General features: G+C 37.7%; 1 protein-coding gene across 2 annotated transcripts in view; it reads right to left on the bottom strand.

Annotated features, from left to right (window-relative positions):
- Pparg (peroxisome proliferator activated receptor gamma) overlaps positions 1 to 18,587 on the bottom strand; it is a 129,897-nt gene that overhangs the window by 92,505 nt on the left and 18,805 nt on the right. For both annotated transcript variants that reach the window (XM_013352917.2, XM_005365039.3), the window contains exon 2: positions 12,877 to 12,949. The gene's annotated coding sequence lies outside the window, so the exon portion shown is untranslated. The remainder of the gene's footprint in view (positions 1 to 12,876; positions 12,950 to 18,587) is intronic.

The following is an 18,587-nucleotide window of genomic DNA, read 5'->3' as shown; positions in this document are numbered from 1 at the left end:
TCAGGAGTCGCCATGATTCTCACTCCCGACACAGCCGCAGGTTAAGATCTTTCCTGGTAAGCGCACCTCGTGGTGCTACATAGATTATTAGAAATGGGTTAAGAGGCTGAAACTAATGGGCCAGTCAGTGTTTAAAAGAATACAGTTTCTGTGTAATTATTTCAGGTAAAGCTAGCCATGCGGGCTCCCGGGTGCCGGGAAAGTAGCCCGCCGCTCCTAACACAACACCTAAGTATATTATATCTTAAAGAACTGAGAGCAGACACTTCAACACACTGGTGAATATCAATAGTCATTGCAGTGCAATTTGCAAAGGAAAAGATTTAAAAAAGTTAAGTGCAACAGATGAATAAAATGTGATACACACATAAAATGGAGTATTGTTCAGTAACAAAAGGGAATGTTATGATACATGAGTGAACCTTAAAGACATTGTGCTAAGTGAAACAAACCATGAGTAAAACCACACATATGGTATGATTTCCATTGATATGAAACAATTGGGATAGGCAAATTCAAAGAGGCAGAAAGCAGAAGAGAGGTAGTCCCAAAGCTAGGGATGAGCAATGGGGTGGGGGTTACTGTTCAGAGGGTACAGAACTTGAGTTTCCCTGACAGAAAAGTTTTAGAAATAGATATAAGGGACAGCTGTACAACAGTGTGAATATCATTAATGCCCCTGAGTTTAGTTAACATGGTAATTTTTTCTTTAGTATTTTTTACAATAAAAAGGAGAGATGAACAGCTTGCTGTTTACTGATTGACCATTTTCAACTTTAAGTTAATTCTAATCTCAGAACATAAATTATTCAGGAATCAGCATCTTGTTGCTATGGAGGAAGGATGCCCCTCTTAGCAGTGCTGCAAAGTCATTCCCTCAGCCACCATCTTAACACTCTATGGTCTTAGTTGCTGCCCCCTGCTCCCTCATTCTACCTCTGAGGCTACTTGGGACTAAACCCAGTGGAAAGGGGTAAGGTGACTACTCACAGCAAATGCTCTGTTTTTCAGGCTTCTTTTTGCTGGAGTTCTTACCATGTGCCCAGGGGCCATGTGCTAAAATTATCTAAATATAAACAAAATGCTGCTTTCCTGAGTAAGGTCTCATCTGCCAAGATTCCACTTAGACTGCTGATTTATAGGTGTGCAGACTCCCACACAGAGGATCACCACGGCTCTGTCTTTGGGAGGCAAATGAACCACTGATTTTTTAGGCCAGGGAGGACAAGGCAGCCTTGGTTAAAACAATGAATTTCTCTCTTTTCTACCAGTATGTTCATTTCACCTCATCCCTCAAACTGCAAGATCTTTTCTTCCAAGGTTATTTCTATGTATATCACAGCAAATTGGTCACTCTTCTAAAGATAATGTGATAGTCCATATTGAGAAATAAGCTAGTATTTATAACTGAACAGCCCTTTAACCAATTACCAAGTATTTTAGCAGGCCGGCCACTTCTACCAGCCTTCTCAGCAGTTCCCAATGAACCTTCAGTTTGTAGTTGCCTTGCTGTCCTGCTTGGAGTTTTAGTTTCTACCCAAGAACCAAAGAGCCATTTATGAAAATCTGTATTTCACTTTATATAAACAAATACTCTAAATTTCTACCTGAGGGAAAGGGAGTTTGAGAGATAAACTGCCAAGCTTGAAACTCCATAATGAAAAGAGACAAAGATGTCTTCAAATCACCAGTTGGCCAAGTGTGAAGTGTATGACTCTGCTCATTCCTAATCAGAAAAATGGAAAGAAGCATTGACCTCCAAGATAATATGATAAGTGATAATGTTCTGGGACAGCAAAAGTATACAAAATGGGTTTGGACAAATATTCTTGCAGACAGTTTTCTCACTTCCAACATTAACCAGAGGTCTCTGCTGACGTGGGTGCAGCTGTAATTTTCCCCCTGTACAGAGTATTGAGGCTTCATGCTGGCTTGGTGCTGGAGTGGTCTGGAAAAGGTTATTTGGTATTCACTGGACTCTTGTAAGTTCAGATGCATTTCTCTAGCCCACAGTTAATCCTGGCAAAACACTTCCAATACAAGTGCAATAAGCTGTATTGTCTGACTTTGGGGTTTTTAACAACTCAGCCCACCACATTTTGGGGTTTGGAGGGGTTGTAAAAACCAACAGGAAGTAAAAAGTATTGTAGTGATATCTGGAGGACAACTGAAATCATGGGTTTAATGGGAAAATTACTGAATTTGGGATGACTTGTGTGTGTGTGTCTGTGTGTGTGTGTTTTTTAACCAACATCACTAGATTTGTTCAGATATAAATTTATGTTTTTTTTAGTTAATCTTCTCATGAAAATATAACCATAGCTCCTTCGTATAATAAAAACATTCTTGACAAATTTTAAATTAACCAAAGGTGAAAAAAAACCAAGAAGCAAATTAACTTTTAAGTTACTACAGTGGGCATTTTTAAAAATCTTATTTCCATTAAATTAGGTCAATTCCTGAGTTTGGCTTCCTTTTAACAAAAAGTTAATATAACGGTTGTCTTAGAGTTTTGATTGCTGTGAAGAGACACCATGACCATAGCAACTCTTATAAAGGAAAAACATTTAATTGGGGTAGCTTACATTTTCAGAGGTTTAGTCCATTATCATCATGGTGTGACATGGTGGCATGCAGGCAGACATGGTGCTAGAGAGGGAGTTGAGTGTCCTACATCTTGACTTATAGGTAACAGAAAACGGTCTGTGACACTGGGTGTGACTTGAGCATATATGAGATTTCAAAGCTCACCTCCACAGTGACACACTTTCTCTAATAAGACTATACCTACTCCAACAAAGTCACATCTCCCAATAGTGCCACTCCCTTTGGGGGCCATTTTCTTTCAAACTACCATAGCAGCCAAATGAAAAACTCAATTAAAAGCATGCAAAACCAGTTAGTCATGAAAAGCAACATTTAAACATGATTGACAAGCCCCTAAATTTTCATGAAAGAGACTGAGAGAGCAAGAGGAAAGAAACAACATAAAGCCTCTTTGTTGGCGCCACTTGTGATTTAACTTTCATTCATTTAATAAATATTTACTGATTAGCTATTAAGAGTCATATACTATACTATATATTAATTATAATGAAGATGATGTTGATTTTGCTTCCAAAAATCATTTTACAGTTAGGAAAATACATAGACATTTACCAATTAACTGTTTGCTCCTTTGTTTTTGTTTTTCTTTGAAATAAAGTTTCATTGTGTAACTCAGGCTAGTCTGGAATTCCCTCCATAGCTCAGGCTTTGAACTCCTAAGTGCTGAGATTATAGGTATGTGTGTCACACCTAGCTTCTGAATTGATTCTTAGGGGCTCATCTTTCAATGAGTTCTTCAATATGTTCTGCAGACATGCAAACTGACATGTCTACTTTAGACGTCTGAGATGAGGCTCAGTCATGTATCTTCGTTTCACTCTGGGCCTTTCTATCAGCTGTTCCACCTTCACTTCAATTTCAACAAGTCCAGAATTAGCTCATCTTCCTAAACACAGCTTCATTCCTGTTTCCTTTCATACCTCTATTTCTGTACATCCATCAAAAGTTATGGGGTATGATGTCATTTCTCCATCCTCAATATATACCTTTTATCCAATAGGGGTGTTTTGAATTTCAGATTTTTGAATATTTGCATTTATATGCTGAGATATCTTGGATGACAGACTCCAGACTATGCACAAAGTTCATTTATACCCCATGAACACCTCAGATCTACAGTTTGAAAGTAGTTTTATACAGTATCTTTTGTGCACCTATCTATTAACAGCAACCTGTCACACAAGATTAGGTGTGGAATTTTCTGTTTGTGTTATCATGTTAGCTTTCAGATGTTCAGATTAGAGCTGATCAGTTATAGAATTTAAAAACATAATACAGTCCTGTAGCATACTTTGGATCGCAGGTTGATAAATTTAAAAATAAATTTTTAAATAGGGCTGGGAAGACAGTTCAGTGAGATGGCTCTCTTGGTAAAGGCACTCGCCCCAGAAGCTTGGTGACATGTCTATGCTTCAGAACCACGTAAAGGTAGGAGAGAACCGACTGCACAAAACTGTCCTTTGACTTTATGCACCTCCTCATCATGTGTACACTCACAACACCAGTGAAGGAAAACCAACAAGAATCAAGGTAAATGGCTCCTCAACAAGGACACTGGAGGCTGACCTCTGAATTTCACATTCACTCTCTAGCACACATAATTCTTAGTGAAGACCGCTAATAATACTATGCTTATTTATTAGAAACAAAGATGTTTGAATAATTTAATTTCAGTTAATTATAATTTTATAACTGAATGTTAGCTAGGAATTGTGTTAAGCACTAGATAGTCAGCGTTCTTAAGAAGTGTACTACAGTAAGACCAGGCACATACCATCACATCAAAGCCAGATGAGGCAACTCAGTGGGAGGAAAAGTGTTCCAAAAGTAGGCAAAAAGAGTCAGAGACTGCCCCCACCACTCCCTTATTGTAGCATATTATGCAGTGTTTGGTTGATGTCCCTGGGAGGCCTGTTCTTTTTTAAGGGGAGACAGAGGGGCATGGATCTGGGAAGAGGATAGGTGAGAGAGGCCAGGGAAAGGGAAGGGAAGAGAGACAGCAATTGGGATGTAATATATGAGAGAAGAATAAAGGTACTACAGAAAAATTTACTCATACCAACAATAATAGGATATAATTGGTCCCGTCCAGTTAAGAGCTCAAAGCTCTTGAGAGTCTGGTGTCAGACCATTGGAGGTAACCACACTACAGTACAGACTCCCTTCAGAGGGGGCAGAACACCACCTTGGAGTTTTAGAGAGCCACAGAAGGTGGCTCTGCAGTGAAAATAAAATTAGATGATGGACTATTCATCTGGGCATACATCTACAATCAAAATGAAAAGCAAGGAAGGTTTTTCCACCCAGTAGCATTTAGTACCTGAGAGCAGAATAAATGAAAATATGTATTCTGAGATGCTTGTTCACTGTTATTATTGCTTTTGTTATGGAGTCTAGTAGATAAAAGAGTGACTTTACAAAATAAGAATATGCCTTGGCAAGATGATTAGAAACCCATCACATATCATGTTAGTTTAGCATATGCTCGCTGCCACTGTCCCAGGCCAGTTTCTCTTCAGTAAGATGTGAATCTGCAGGGGCTGAGTGCTCTGTCAGGCTCAGGGATTCACACTTTTAAGAGAGTGGCTGCATACTGTTAGCACAAGGCAGCTTACTCTGGTAATGTACAGTAGGGTGCCAAGGCCTCCTACATCTTCATGCTTTTCGTGTTGGTTTGTAGCAATAATTAACATGAACAATGAACTTAAAACTTTTCCTGAGTGAAGATTATTTGTGAGACATTGAAGAGTTCCAGGAATTCTCTGAACTCATATCACATAGATAAACAGTTAAGCAAATAAGTTGTTGTTTTGGGGGTTAATTTTATTTTGTTTTTGATGCTTAGGGATTGGACCTCATATATGCTAAGTATGGACTCTACTATTGAAAATCAAAGATATCCCAAGTCCCTAAGTAAACCGTGTGTGTTTCTTATTGTACAAAATTATTATACTATGAGGTCTGGAACTGAAAAACAAATGCAGGTATATGTAAATAATCTTAACAAACAGCTAGCTCTTGCCACAGACTAAGTCCCAGGAAGCAAGGCACCCAGATATCTTTAATTACTGGAAGTACAGATATATAACAGTACATCAAACGACAAAGCCCACAAAACCGGGAAGAGACAAAAATCACACACTGTGCTTTGCTTTGTTTTGTAATACTTAAGGAGAGACTCAGGAATAATAATGCACATTGCTCCAAATCAATAAAGACATCTCTAAGATGTTTTTCTAACATCTTCAGAAAAAAATTAGTATGTTCTAGAAAACAGCTCTTGTTGTAAATCTCTTGTACTTGGTATAATGTGTTGGCTTCCATGAAAAGTCCACCCTTTTCAGGAATGACTTGGACTTGGCAGTAAGAAGGGTCAGACAGAGGTGTGTAAGAGATTATGGATGAGGTCTCCATAATCAGTATAGACTCACTGACTCACTTCTGCTTTTATTTCTTTTGGGGAACAGAGGAAAAGTCATGATAATGCTAATACTCAAAGAACAGTCCTGTAACAGTTTCTGAGTTCTTTATTAATCTGTTCTTACTTGATTCTAGAAATAAACATACTCTCCTACTTAACAGATAAAGAAACTGAGGTCTAAAGTCTTTGAGAACTAACCAGTTAGTTCCCTGAAGAGATCACATTTGTTGACTTCCCAGGCAGTGCGTTTTTCTGGAATTATAGAGGAGGTTCTAGAAGCCAGTTAGTGAAAAGCTGAGTGTGAGGCACATCTACAGCAGCAGGAAAGGCCGTTCTCACTGCATGATTATACTACTTCCCAAAAACAATCCTCATAGTCTAGAGAAATTAACAAAAACAGGTCTTGTGGTTTATTAGTCATGCTAAATTTCTCAGGGTATTTACTGTAGAAAACTAACAAAACTAGGCCTTGTCAACTGCTTGTAAACTCCAGTGGTTACTTCTGGACGCAGAGGCGCTTTGGCCTTACAGCACTCTCTAGAAGAAATCGAATAACACGTTGTGAACACTCAACTTCTACAGGACGATTTCAAAGCTCCATGGGAATTTAGATTTGCACAAGTTATTAGGATGTGACCTTTCCCTTAGATTTCTTATTTTAGGATCAAGTTAACATGGTATTTCCCCAGTGGGAGCTGCTGTACTTCCTTCACAGATAAGCAAAAGCAATCACAAATTACAGTGAGTAAATTCAGGGAAATATATATTTCTGCGATGCAGATGAAAATGAAATCTTAAAAGGAGACCACACTACGTGTTCTTGAATTTGAAAGGAAAAGCCACGTGGTTTGCTAACAAAAGAAAACAAAACTCGTGCCATTATGGTATTTCCCTGAAATTTATTCCTGATTGTTTCTTGTCCTGGCTAAGTCTTGTGACTTTTAAAGATTATTAAAGATGTTTACGTCACTTGATTTCCTATGTCCTGCCTACAGGGAGTATAAAAAGTTAAAAACATCAAATAATTTAAATGATTTCAGATCATAGGATCTAGAGAACAAGGAGTTTACAAGCTTAAAGAAAAAAAACTAAAATAAAATGAAAGAGATCATAGCTTTGCCCCACTGAATAATAGTAGTTTTCATAAGTGTGTGTGATTTATATGCATTATTTGCAACATACAAATGATTGGCAGGAACTAAAAGGCAGGTGCTCACAGGCATGTGCATACATACACACAGACAACCTCTGAAAGGGCTAACAATAAAAATGAATTTCAACCATAAACTAATATTTTTCCTATTTATTTTAACTGCAAATGTTTCTATCTTCAATTTTCCTCTTATATTTTCTTTACCCTAAAAATATCCTTCCAAATATTTAAAGTATAAATTTAAAAGAGTTGATTAAGGTACTAAGATCATTATCACCTTAAAATGGTTAATAATATTTTTAAATATTTATTTATTTTTATTTTATGTGTATGAGTGTATCTATGTCTGTATACTGTGTATATGTCTGGTGCCCAAGGAGGCCAGAAAGGGGACTGGATCTCCTGGAACTAGAGTTACAGACTATGTGAGGTTCCATGTGGGTGCTAGGAATTGAACTCTTAATCACTGAACCATGTCTCCAGCCCCCTATAATCATTTTTTAATTGATGAAAAATATTTTTGAGAAATGATCTCCCCATATAGCTCAAGTTGTCCTTGAATTTGAGATCTCCTTGTCTCAGTCTCCTGAGTGCTGGGATTACAGGCCTGTGCTATCATGCTTCGCTAAGTATATATGATTTCAAAGTTGGGTTGTATTCTATTTTATCGGATCTACATTCTCAGAAGTTGTTATTGCTTCCTCTTAGTCAGCAGTACATAGATTTAGTCTTCAGCACATGTTGTGTTACATTTTATTTAAATCTACATAGTCTCAGGAATATTCTGTAGGAAATAATCCTTGCGATAAAGTCAATTGTTGGTTTTATTGGTTGATAGGGTTGTTTTGTTTGTTTGACTTCAAGGGATGGGGCTCAAGTGCTTGTGCAAAGGAGAAACCACTCTACCACTTCAGCTATATCCCAACCCTACTGGGTTTTTGTTTTGTTTTTTAGAAAAACAACAACAAAATCACTTGTGTTACTTTATTCCTAAATAACTGGTAAACTCTGTAAGAGCTAATTCATTTAAACAAGCTGGTTATAATGAGACACAGTTCTATAATCCTAACTTTTGGGAGGTGGAGAACAAAAAAGAAGTTATTTGAACTTGTTCATTTGTTACTAGTGTACCCTAATGAAGCAAAAACAATATAATTATCCAAGCAATTACATTAACAATTCCTCTTAACTGAAGAAGACAACCTTGAAAATTAAACGGAGTATGTGCCAAGAACTAATTGTAATACATAATAGCATAAACAGTTATTTCATCCAAAAACCAAATCAAAACAAGCAAACAAACAAAAACCAAACAGCACCTAAAACCTGGCTTAGTAAATTAGGTAATGTCACTACAGTCACTACAATGGAAAGTCTTGTTGCCATAACAACATGTCTGTAATCAGGCAGAAACTAGAGAAAATGTAAATGTCCTAGCAGCAGAGTAAGATGAGCCAAGTGGGACATACAAGAGGAAAACGTATTCCAAAATTATGGGAGAAAGTTTTTGTGTGATTGTGATATTTTTTATTTTAAATACATTTTCATAGATTTCTAAGAATAAAAGTGTTTAGAATGAAATGATAAGAGGGACAAAGGGGGCAAATGGATATGTTAGAGGTATAGTGTATATTTGTATGAAAATCTTGTGATGAGACTCATTCTTAAGAGAGAGAGGTAGAGAGTGAGATAAATGACAGATGGACAGACAGACAGATAGATAGACAGACAGACAGATAGATGATAAGTGGGGACAGTGTGGCCTGAAATCCCAGCACTTTGGAGGTGAGACAAGAAAATTGTCACAAGTGTAAAGAGAGTTTGAGCTATATAGTGAATTCCAGACCAGTCTAGGGTACACGAAGTCCTGTCTCATAAAACAACAAAAGGGCTAGAGATGATTATGAGCATTTGTTGCACTTTCAGAACACCAGAGTTCATTTCCCAGCATCTACATCAAGCAACTCACAACTGTCTATAACTCCAGCTCCAGGGTATCCAACACCTTTGGCTTCCACATGCACATGCATACCTATGAGTAATTAAATTACTAAAAATGAGTCTAAAAATACAAACAAAAAGGAAAAGAAACTACTGTAAACCTTGACTGCAGTTCTGTAGTAAAGTGTGTACCTAAGAGTTTGGGAAGCACTGGGTCTAATCCCCAACACAATCAAATTAAGAAAAAGAAGAAAAAAAGTATAGCAAAACAAACCCATTAGCTAAAATTCTAACATAACAAGTAATTTATGTTAGCTTCACATATTGCTGCAAACATAGCACTTGCCTACCCTTAAGGTTTCAATGCCATGTATGATCTGTGTTTCAACCCGAAGCTCTGAATTCAGGCATAGAGGACAGCTAGGCAGAGCTGTGTACAAAAAGCACGTCCCAATGCTGCCTCTGTCACATAGAGAAACTGATAAAGATCGCTGTGTCTTATTAGCGATTTATAGAGTTGTGATTCGCTCTACCCAGTACAGCTATAGTTGAATTCCTCTGTCATAAAATCACTGGGACCAAACAAGTTCAAATATCTTTTATCTACACACTGTCTCCCTCACCATCCGTTAACGTATTTCTTTTGGGGGCTTTTCTTCTTTGTATAGATTCATCCGCCTTAGTTGTAAATTAACCCACAGGCAACTCATTGGGTTTTTCTTTGAACTTCACAATTTATGGCACAGGGGCCATTTAAACTGCCAGTGGGCAAATTATGTTCAGAAAATCATCCCTAGGTTTAAAAACAAATGATCCCAAGGGTAAAGACACCATAGCAAAGAAATGAAATATAACTATTGAAGACTTCTGTAATTTCTTTTTTTCCAATATTACATAAATTTAGCATTTTAGATATTTTTACGTGTTTTAAGTCCCTCCAAAATGTCAGTTCAGTCGTGGTAAAGTACATTTGCCTTGGCGAGTGGGCTTCATCAGAAACCTTTCAGTGTAAGATGGAAATTGTTCCCATTCCACGCTTATGCCTCACTCCTGCCCCAGCCTCAGCAGCCCTTGCTCTGTTGTCTAGGACTCTAAGCTGCATTAGGAACATCTTTTGCTAGGCTTCCTTTCACCTAAAATCTGATAACTGATGCAGTTTACTAAGTTGGGTAAACATGCAAGCGAGTTTAAAAAAAAATTCAGGGTCAAACTCCAAATACTTAGCATTTAATTTTCATGCCAAATAACTGAATTTAGATCATTCCTTCGGATGCCAAAGTGCATATTTGTCTCATTTTGAAGGGCTTGGTCTCTCTGCTTTAAATCACTTTATACTTTTCTAAGGTTAAATCAATTTTCAAAACAAACTCAAGGCTGTTATTGATTTCCTTTAGATATCTAAGCTCTCTTCGTGTTACTTGTTCTCAGCTGCACTCCCCAACAATCTTACTAACACTCAGTCTTCATCCATCTCACTGCTCAAATATAAGATTCTAGGCAATAGAGTGGGGATCTAGAGCTTATGGATGAGATTTAGGAAACAAAAACAAACCTTGAGAGGTTCTTCTTTTAACATTTGCATCCTATCCTGTCCCCAGTGGATTAAACCATTTGCTAAAAGTGAGTTCCCAGCAAGGTGCATGTTTGTGAAGCTGGAATCTTCATATTCAGTGGTTAGGGTAGGATGTAACAGTGGTAGAGTGCTTACCTAGGACGTTCAAGCCCCTGAATTTGATCCCCAAAACGGCAATAAATTAAATAAATAATAAATAAAATCATGACTAAAACATTTTATAATTGGGAAATGATTTAACTTAAGGCTTACAGAAAAGATAAAAAGATGACAGATCTCAACCTTGTGGAACTTTCCCCACAGTTCACATGTTCAAACCCTAGAAAAATTATCAAAAATAAGCTGACATAGTCATATTCGCCCCTTTATTTGGACTTCTCCAGTTTTCTCGCTACTATTAGTCCCTCTCCAGCTCCAGGATCCACCACACTCTCTTGCTATGTCTCCTTGCCTTCTTTTAAGTGTGTGTTGGTTCCCATCTTGGCCTGTCTTTTATGCCTCTGATGCTGCTGAAGCATGTTGCTCAGGTATTCTTAAGTTGTCTCTGTTCAGGGTATGTCTAATGCTGTCTCATGATTCAGCTGAGGTTACAGAATTTTGGGAAGAACACCAAACAGGTTCTGTGTCCCTCTCAGGACACCTCACAGGCCAGACAGCTCACTACAGATTACTATTGTTGATACTGACTTCGGCTGTTTGGTATGGTTGGTGTCTGCCAGGACTCTGCACTGTAAGTCTCTTCATTCCCGTTTGTAATTAACACGCATGGGGGAAATACTTGGAAGCTGTGCAAATATCCTGTTTCTCCTTAAGTTCTTACCCACCCACTAAAGTCAGTGCTCATTGGTGGATCCAACCTGCAGCAAAGGTTGCTATGGTTCTCTGACAACTTTCTATTGCCCTCACTTCTAAGTTCTGTAAAGAAGAGTCATCATTCTCTCTGTCTCCATTTATCCATTTATCCAGTCAGAACTCTTGCATATATTTCACTTGGGGAGCTATAATGCAGTTCCACAGTTAGTGGTTTTATTGCTCAAATTGTCTCAGCTTGACTACTGGGCTGTCTCCAGCTACGCTGACTCTTCTGGAGCACACCCTGGCTTCTGGCACCACATGGGACTCCAGGCTTGTTCTGGGATGTTTTTCCCTCAGTTTTCAAACCAACCTCTTCTACAAAGAACTCCACTTTCTTTTGGGAGAAAATGGCATTTGGACACCATGGTCTGGTCTGCTACTAAGGAGGCTCTTTTTTGTTTTGTTTTATTGGTTTTTCGAGACAGGGTTTCTCTGTGTAGCTTTGGAGCCTGCCTTGGAACTAGACTCTTGTAGACCAGGCTGGCCTTGAACTCACAGAGATCAGCCTGCCTATGCCTCTCGACTGATGGGATTAAAGGCATGTGCCAACATTGCTGGGCTCTGAGGAGGCTCTTATCTTGGTCCTTTCAGGAAACAGAGCTAAGGAAAATACACACATGCACTGACACACATGGACACAAAATCTGCATTAATTTGTAAATTATTTATCTGACAGTTCTTTTTTCAATACATCTACAGGTTTCAGAAAAATGGACCATCCTGTGACTTTCCTTGTTGACTATAATTAATAGTCCTAAAACCACATAAAATTTCAGAGTAACTTACATCTCCAGGCAAAAAGGCACACTTGCAGACTAAGAACTACCTTAGCACACTAGAGTAGGTCTTGAAGGGATGATAGATTTCCCAGAACTTTGTCCATAGGCCCTGAAGCCATACCTTATGCTAGCCAGTACTAAGGAAGAAGTACCTTCATGTAGGTACAAGCTAAAGCCAACAATTCTCTTCAAAAAAACATGTTTCATATATATGAGTCTACTTTTGTCTGACCAGAGGTTAGGACTGCATGGCCTATGAGGACCAGACAAGATATAGCTACCTAACTTTAGTCATAAGTATAAGAATCTAAAATAAAGAACTTGGAGTCATTACATGGATATAAGAATAAGAGGTTAGAGAGTTATTTTTAAAGATTTGTGCTGTACCCAACTTCTAGGACATTTTCATATCTTTGTTTTGTCTTAGACAAGTATGCTATTATAAACTACAACTAACAGGCAAATTATGTAGAAGAAAATAAGAGGCAGTGAAAAAATAGAAGTGTTTAAAATACAAATATAATATAATAAATTCTGACATACATACCTGTAAAGGGTAGTCCTTGTTTAAAAAATGTCTTTCTTGGATATCAGTGGTTCGCAGTTAGCTTCTTTCAAATCTGAATAATTAAAAAATAAATAATATTTTCAAATTTCATTGGTACTCAAAATCCTTAGGCCACCCAGGCTGCCAAAATGCAAATATATACATTAATTTTCATTCCAGTATTTCTTTCTCTTGCACATATAAAGCTTTATATTCTCTAGAAATAACCAGCATACTGTCAAATGACTCGTTGTGCATCAAGCAGGATGAAAAAAAAATCTCAGAACAGTTGCATAAAAGAGACAGAAGGAACTTTGATACACTTCTCTTGCTTTACCAGTCAGATCGTCAACATGATGCAAAACTTTTTTTATTGCACCCATTTAACACATCAAATTAATAATAACTATATCACCACCCAGACTTAGGAAAAAAACTAGACCTTTAAAGGGATTAGCAACCTCAAAAGACAGGGGGCTGGAACTCTGGATGTGGCTTATTGATAAAAGCCACACCAAAAGCTGCTGTTCATATCCATTTCTGGGGTGGGAGGTGATGCAAGTTTGATAAAAGTTATACATTGCAAAGCTGATGTTTACTGAAATTTGATTTCATCTGGAAGCTACATAGTTGAGAAGCCTAAGGTCACAGTAGAGTGGCCAGCCTGCTTGAGTATGGGAGATGCAGTACACACCACGCTAAGCAGGCTTTTCAGAGGAAGGTCCAGGGAGCAGATTATCTAAATAATGATTCACATCCTTGTCTCTTAAAATGCTCAGGGAGCCCAGAATAGGACATTCAGTAAAGACAAAACAGCATCCGGTGCCAAGAGCCTTATCTGGAGGGCCGGGGAGGCCCAGCTTGCAGACCCAACCTTCTGCACGCTCATCACACACAAAACTCCAATGCCTGCTTTTCCAATTCCTTGGAACTGACAGAAACTGTTCTGTTACGTGATGCATGGTATAAAAATGTTACATCATGAAGATGAACGTTTTCTCGTTCTGTTATGAACTACAGCCAGTGAGCTTTGCTTGCTGGTGTTCCCCAGCATTGTGTAGTACTGCTGCTTGGAAGCGAGAGTTTTAAAAGCATCTCAGTGTCAATAGTAAACTGCAGTTTTGCTCTCAGAGCCGGACAGTCTTCTACAGGAAGAGCTCATTTGTCAGCACTCTCTGCCTGTACTCTGTCTTTTGGCTGTGACTGCTGACCTCCACCATAATGATTTGCATAAACACTCTAATTTGCTAGTCAGCAGGGAAGACGGCATCCACACAGAAACTGCTTATTACGAATAGCATGTTCAACACAAGGAAAACTGTTTTATCTATAAGAAATCACTACTCTGACTATAAAAAAAGCATATAAGATAAAAACTTCAGAAATACAAAAACAAAAGAAAAATAACAATAAACTAATGAACAAAATCACTACCTCAAAAAAAATTTAAAGATTCTAGGTTAAGATTAACCAATATTAGTTTCCTTGACACTTGTGCCTGGTCCTCCTTAAATACATATGCTCTCATTAAGATTAGACAAAAAGAAAGTAATATTTATTTATTATTTAAAAATGTTCACACGTATATTTTGATCATACTCCTTCCCATCCTATAATTCCTCCATAATCCTTCCCCATACAACTTCATGTCCTTTCTCTCTCTTAAAAACTACGCAAAAATGTAGAAACTGCTATCTATTCAAGGCTTGAGACCCTAAGAGTTAGATCAAACAGAAAACAAGACCAGCTCCTACTACCTCTGGAGGCAGGCAGTATTCCAGACCCCATTCCACTCCCTGGGTCCATTCAGACTGTTCTGTGCCACCAAGGCATAGCCTTACTGACATAAGACAAAGGCAGTCTGAGGACAGTGTATTGAGCTCCTTCACATTCACTGGATGGCCAATCTATTTAAATCTGTAAAACCGAGGCACTCAGGCTGTGAAGAAAGATATCGCAGCCTTGCACTTCCACAAAGCTCTCAATAGGCCAGACTGTTTCTGCATACCCATTCAACTGCTTCATATACAAAATCCTGAAATAGGACTTTCTGCTAGAATCACAGTAGATAAAAATGCAGGCCAAGAGCAATTTATTCAGATTAATTGACCTAAAGTGAAATGAACAATGAAAATGAACCCAAGAGATAGGGAAAAGAAAACCCGAATCACTGAAAACTTATCCAGGAATTATATCCCCAAAGGGTTGCAGGTATAACTCAATGGTGGACCAGTTGCCTAACACCCCAAAGCCTCTGGGTTTAATGTCTATCACTGCTGAAGAAACAAAACAAAACAAAACCTCTCCCAAAATGTAATTTTACAGATGTTCTTTTAAAATGCTGCAGAAAAAGATGTCATATTTAAACTTTGAGTAAAACCTTTTACATTGACCATATTAATTTTTAATTACCATAATATTGATATAAAAGTTTGACACTTCCCCCTCCCTGCAAAAGGAAACATTAAAAAGGGGCTATTGATATGGCTGAGTGTATAGAGAAGTTTCTGGTCAATTCTTAGAATCTCCATAGTGGAAGGAGAGAACCAATTTCCACAAGTTGTCCTCTAACCTTCACCATGTGTACAATGCCACAGATATATATATATATATATATATATATATATATATATATATATATATATATATATATCTCGCACACATCTATGTGTGTATGTATATACACACACATATATAAACATATAAACTAATGCAACAAAGGCCCACTAAAATATCAGTTCTAACTACTGTTATTAATTTAAAATTAAAAGTAAAGCTAATTAATTTAATCATATGCTAAAAAAATAAACTACTTGATCAAATTGCACTTATCTCAGAAAAGCAAAGGCAATTTAATATAAAAAATTGATAAATTCATGTTATGGCATTAACCCAGTTTTAAAACAAGCCATATGATTATCTCAAAACATACAAAAACAGTACTATATACAATTCTACCTTTGGGCTGGGCATGTATCTCAGTGGTACAATTCTTAACCTAATATGTTCAAGGACCTGGGTCCTACACCCCAGCACCAAACAGTACTAATTCAACATTTGTTCTTGATAATATTTCTTTGAAAAACTAAGACAGTTGAATAGTAAGAATCTATCTCAAACATACAACTAATATGCTCTTATTGTGAAATATGACAGTGGCATTTCCTGGGGTGTAGTCTATAAATAACCAGTTCCTTTTCTAACAGTGAAGGTTTCACTAGAAAATAATTATGTGTGTAGTGTGTTTTGGAGAGTTATAAAAGACATTAAGATATAAGTACTCCGTAAGCTTCACAATTAAATAACAACATCATCAATAGCAACCCACTCAGCTTCATTATTCCCAACTTTATCTGAACATTGGGTTCACACTTGCCATTTTTCTGTTCCTCCGTACATTACACTTGGGTGATGTCACACAGCTTTCTACCGAAACTAGCTACAAACTGCTTTGTTGTTAACCCATTAGACTTCTTGATTTCTATTTTCCAATGGTGTGCTAGAAAATGCTTAATTAGCCCTCCTGACATGCAGAGAATGGTCTTGTTTGAGGATTTGTGAATTTCTATGGTGTAAGACATGGGTTTCAAGCTTCTAACACAACGTTTCTGAAGCAGGATGTCCACCACACAGACATAAGTTGACATATCTCAGCAATGTAGGAGCTAGGAAATAAACTTTCTGTGTGTGTATCTACTACCTTTTTTTTTTTTACCATAACCTGTCTGATTATAAGTTTATATAATTTAATACTTAAAAGAAGTCTCTAACAATTAGTTTAGTAAGAACCTTAAATTTTACAATTAATTTCTACAAGCTGATCTGAGTGGGCTCCTGAATACTGCTGCTTCATCCTGCCTTTCAGTTACTTCTTACTCTCTTGTTCCTGTTCTGAGATTTTCCTACTATTACATTCTAAAAGTTCCTTGGATTTCTTCTTACTACTCTTAAGCATGGCACAGTTTCTTATGCATTGTCTTTAAACTCCTCTCAAGAACTTTGCTTGAGCTGGACATGGTGGACAGGTTTATAATCCTTGCATTTACAAGACTGAATCAGCATGACAATGAGTTCTAAGCTACATAGCAAGATTTTGATTCAAAATCAAAAACCAACCCAACCCAAACTAAATAAGAAAGAGTTCTAAATCTTTTTGTCACTATGGCAAGAACATCTCAAAAAACTAAGCAAACTTATATTCTCCCTCTGAAATATCAATGAAGCACAATTAAAGAATGTGGGCTGGAGGGTGGACCTCAGCCTAAACAGCATGGGTAAACTGAGGCAGGAGGTGGGGGGGGGGCAGCTAAAAGATAACACAACTGGTCACTTAATGGGAATATTGTTCTTCTTCAAAACATTCAAGACATTTCCAAGTTTTGTACCTGGGTCTTTGAAAAGTCCAGTGCATAGGATTCAGTTCATACCCACAAGTAGTCCTCTCTGCCTTCCCTTCAATTCTTTTCACATTCTGCAGTCTCCACCAAGGCCCTGCTACCTAACCATTTCCTCCATTGCCAGCTTAGCAAACTCAAGACCTCTCCTTTTCTTCTTTTTTGAGCCTTGATTTAGCACATCAACTTACAGTTTTGCCAGCTCCTCATGGCCAGTGCCTTTTTACTAATACCTTATCACAAAAGTCTAGGAACTGACATGGGAAGATAGAGTGTGTGTGTGCACACATGCATGTATGCACACACCTGTGTGATATTAGAGATTGAATTTAGGAGTTCATACATGATAGGCAAACTGAGCTGTATCTTTTCTTAAAGGTAGGGGGAGTGGTCTTGTTCTGTCATACAGTGTCACTCACAGTGTGTTGGGGGAAGGTAGGAAGCATGCAAACATATTCAAATTAGTAATTTTAATTCCAAGATAAATGTAGTCATTCCTCCATGTCTGAGGATTTTGTATCCTAAGATTTATCGAACTACATGTTGAGGATATTTTTAAAAAATACATTGCTAGCAAGTTGGGTCAGCTGGCAAAGCACTTGATGACTTGAATTCAACCCTCGGAGCCTATGGAAAAGTAGAAAGAGAGAGCCAACTCCACAAGCCATTCTCTGGCCTCCACACTTGTGCTGTGGCCTGTGTATATCCAAACTCGCATATCATACATACCCATGATAATTATAAATATTCTAAAAATTCTGTGCCTATTCTGAATATGTACCAACCTTTGTATTGTTATTGTTCCCTAAACAACACAGTAGAACAATTACTCTTGCATTTACACTGTGTTAGATATAATAGGACTTCTAGAGGGAATTTAGAGCAATAGGACTATATGAATACATTATATGCAAATACTAAATTTCAGAGCCTGTTCACATGTATATAAACTCCACTGGACTTTTTACTGCCCTATCCCCTCTTACCATGAATGTATAACTCAACCAAGGCCAGTTAACCTCCCTTAGATTTTTAAGGAACCTTATTCAGTTGACGGTTATATCCTCAGATAAAAAAAATGAAATGACTTTATTTGTATTAAAAAGCAGAGGGAAATGGTGTGGGGGAGAGAGAGAATGAAATTTTTTCCCCCTTTTTCAAGGCAGGGTTTCTCTGTGTAGCCCTGGCTGTTCTGGAACTTTCTCTGCAGACCAGGCTGGCCTTGAATGCAGAGATTTGCTTCCTCTGCTTGGAATTAAAGGATGTACCACCACCACTTAGCGCACACACACACACACACACACACACACACACACA

This window comes from Microtus ochrogaster, unplaced genomic scaffold (genome assembly GCF_000317375.1).
Source record: "Microtus ochrogaster isolate Prairie Vole_2 unplaced genomic scaffold, MicOch1.0 UNK1, whole genome shotgun sequence".
Taxonomy (NCBI): Eukaryota; Metazoa; Chordata; class Mammalia; order Rodentia; family Cricetidae; genus Microtus; species Microtus ochrogaster.
Note: the sequence above shows the minus strand (reverse complement) of the source record. Positions and strands in the feature narration are given on the sequence as shown.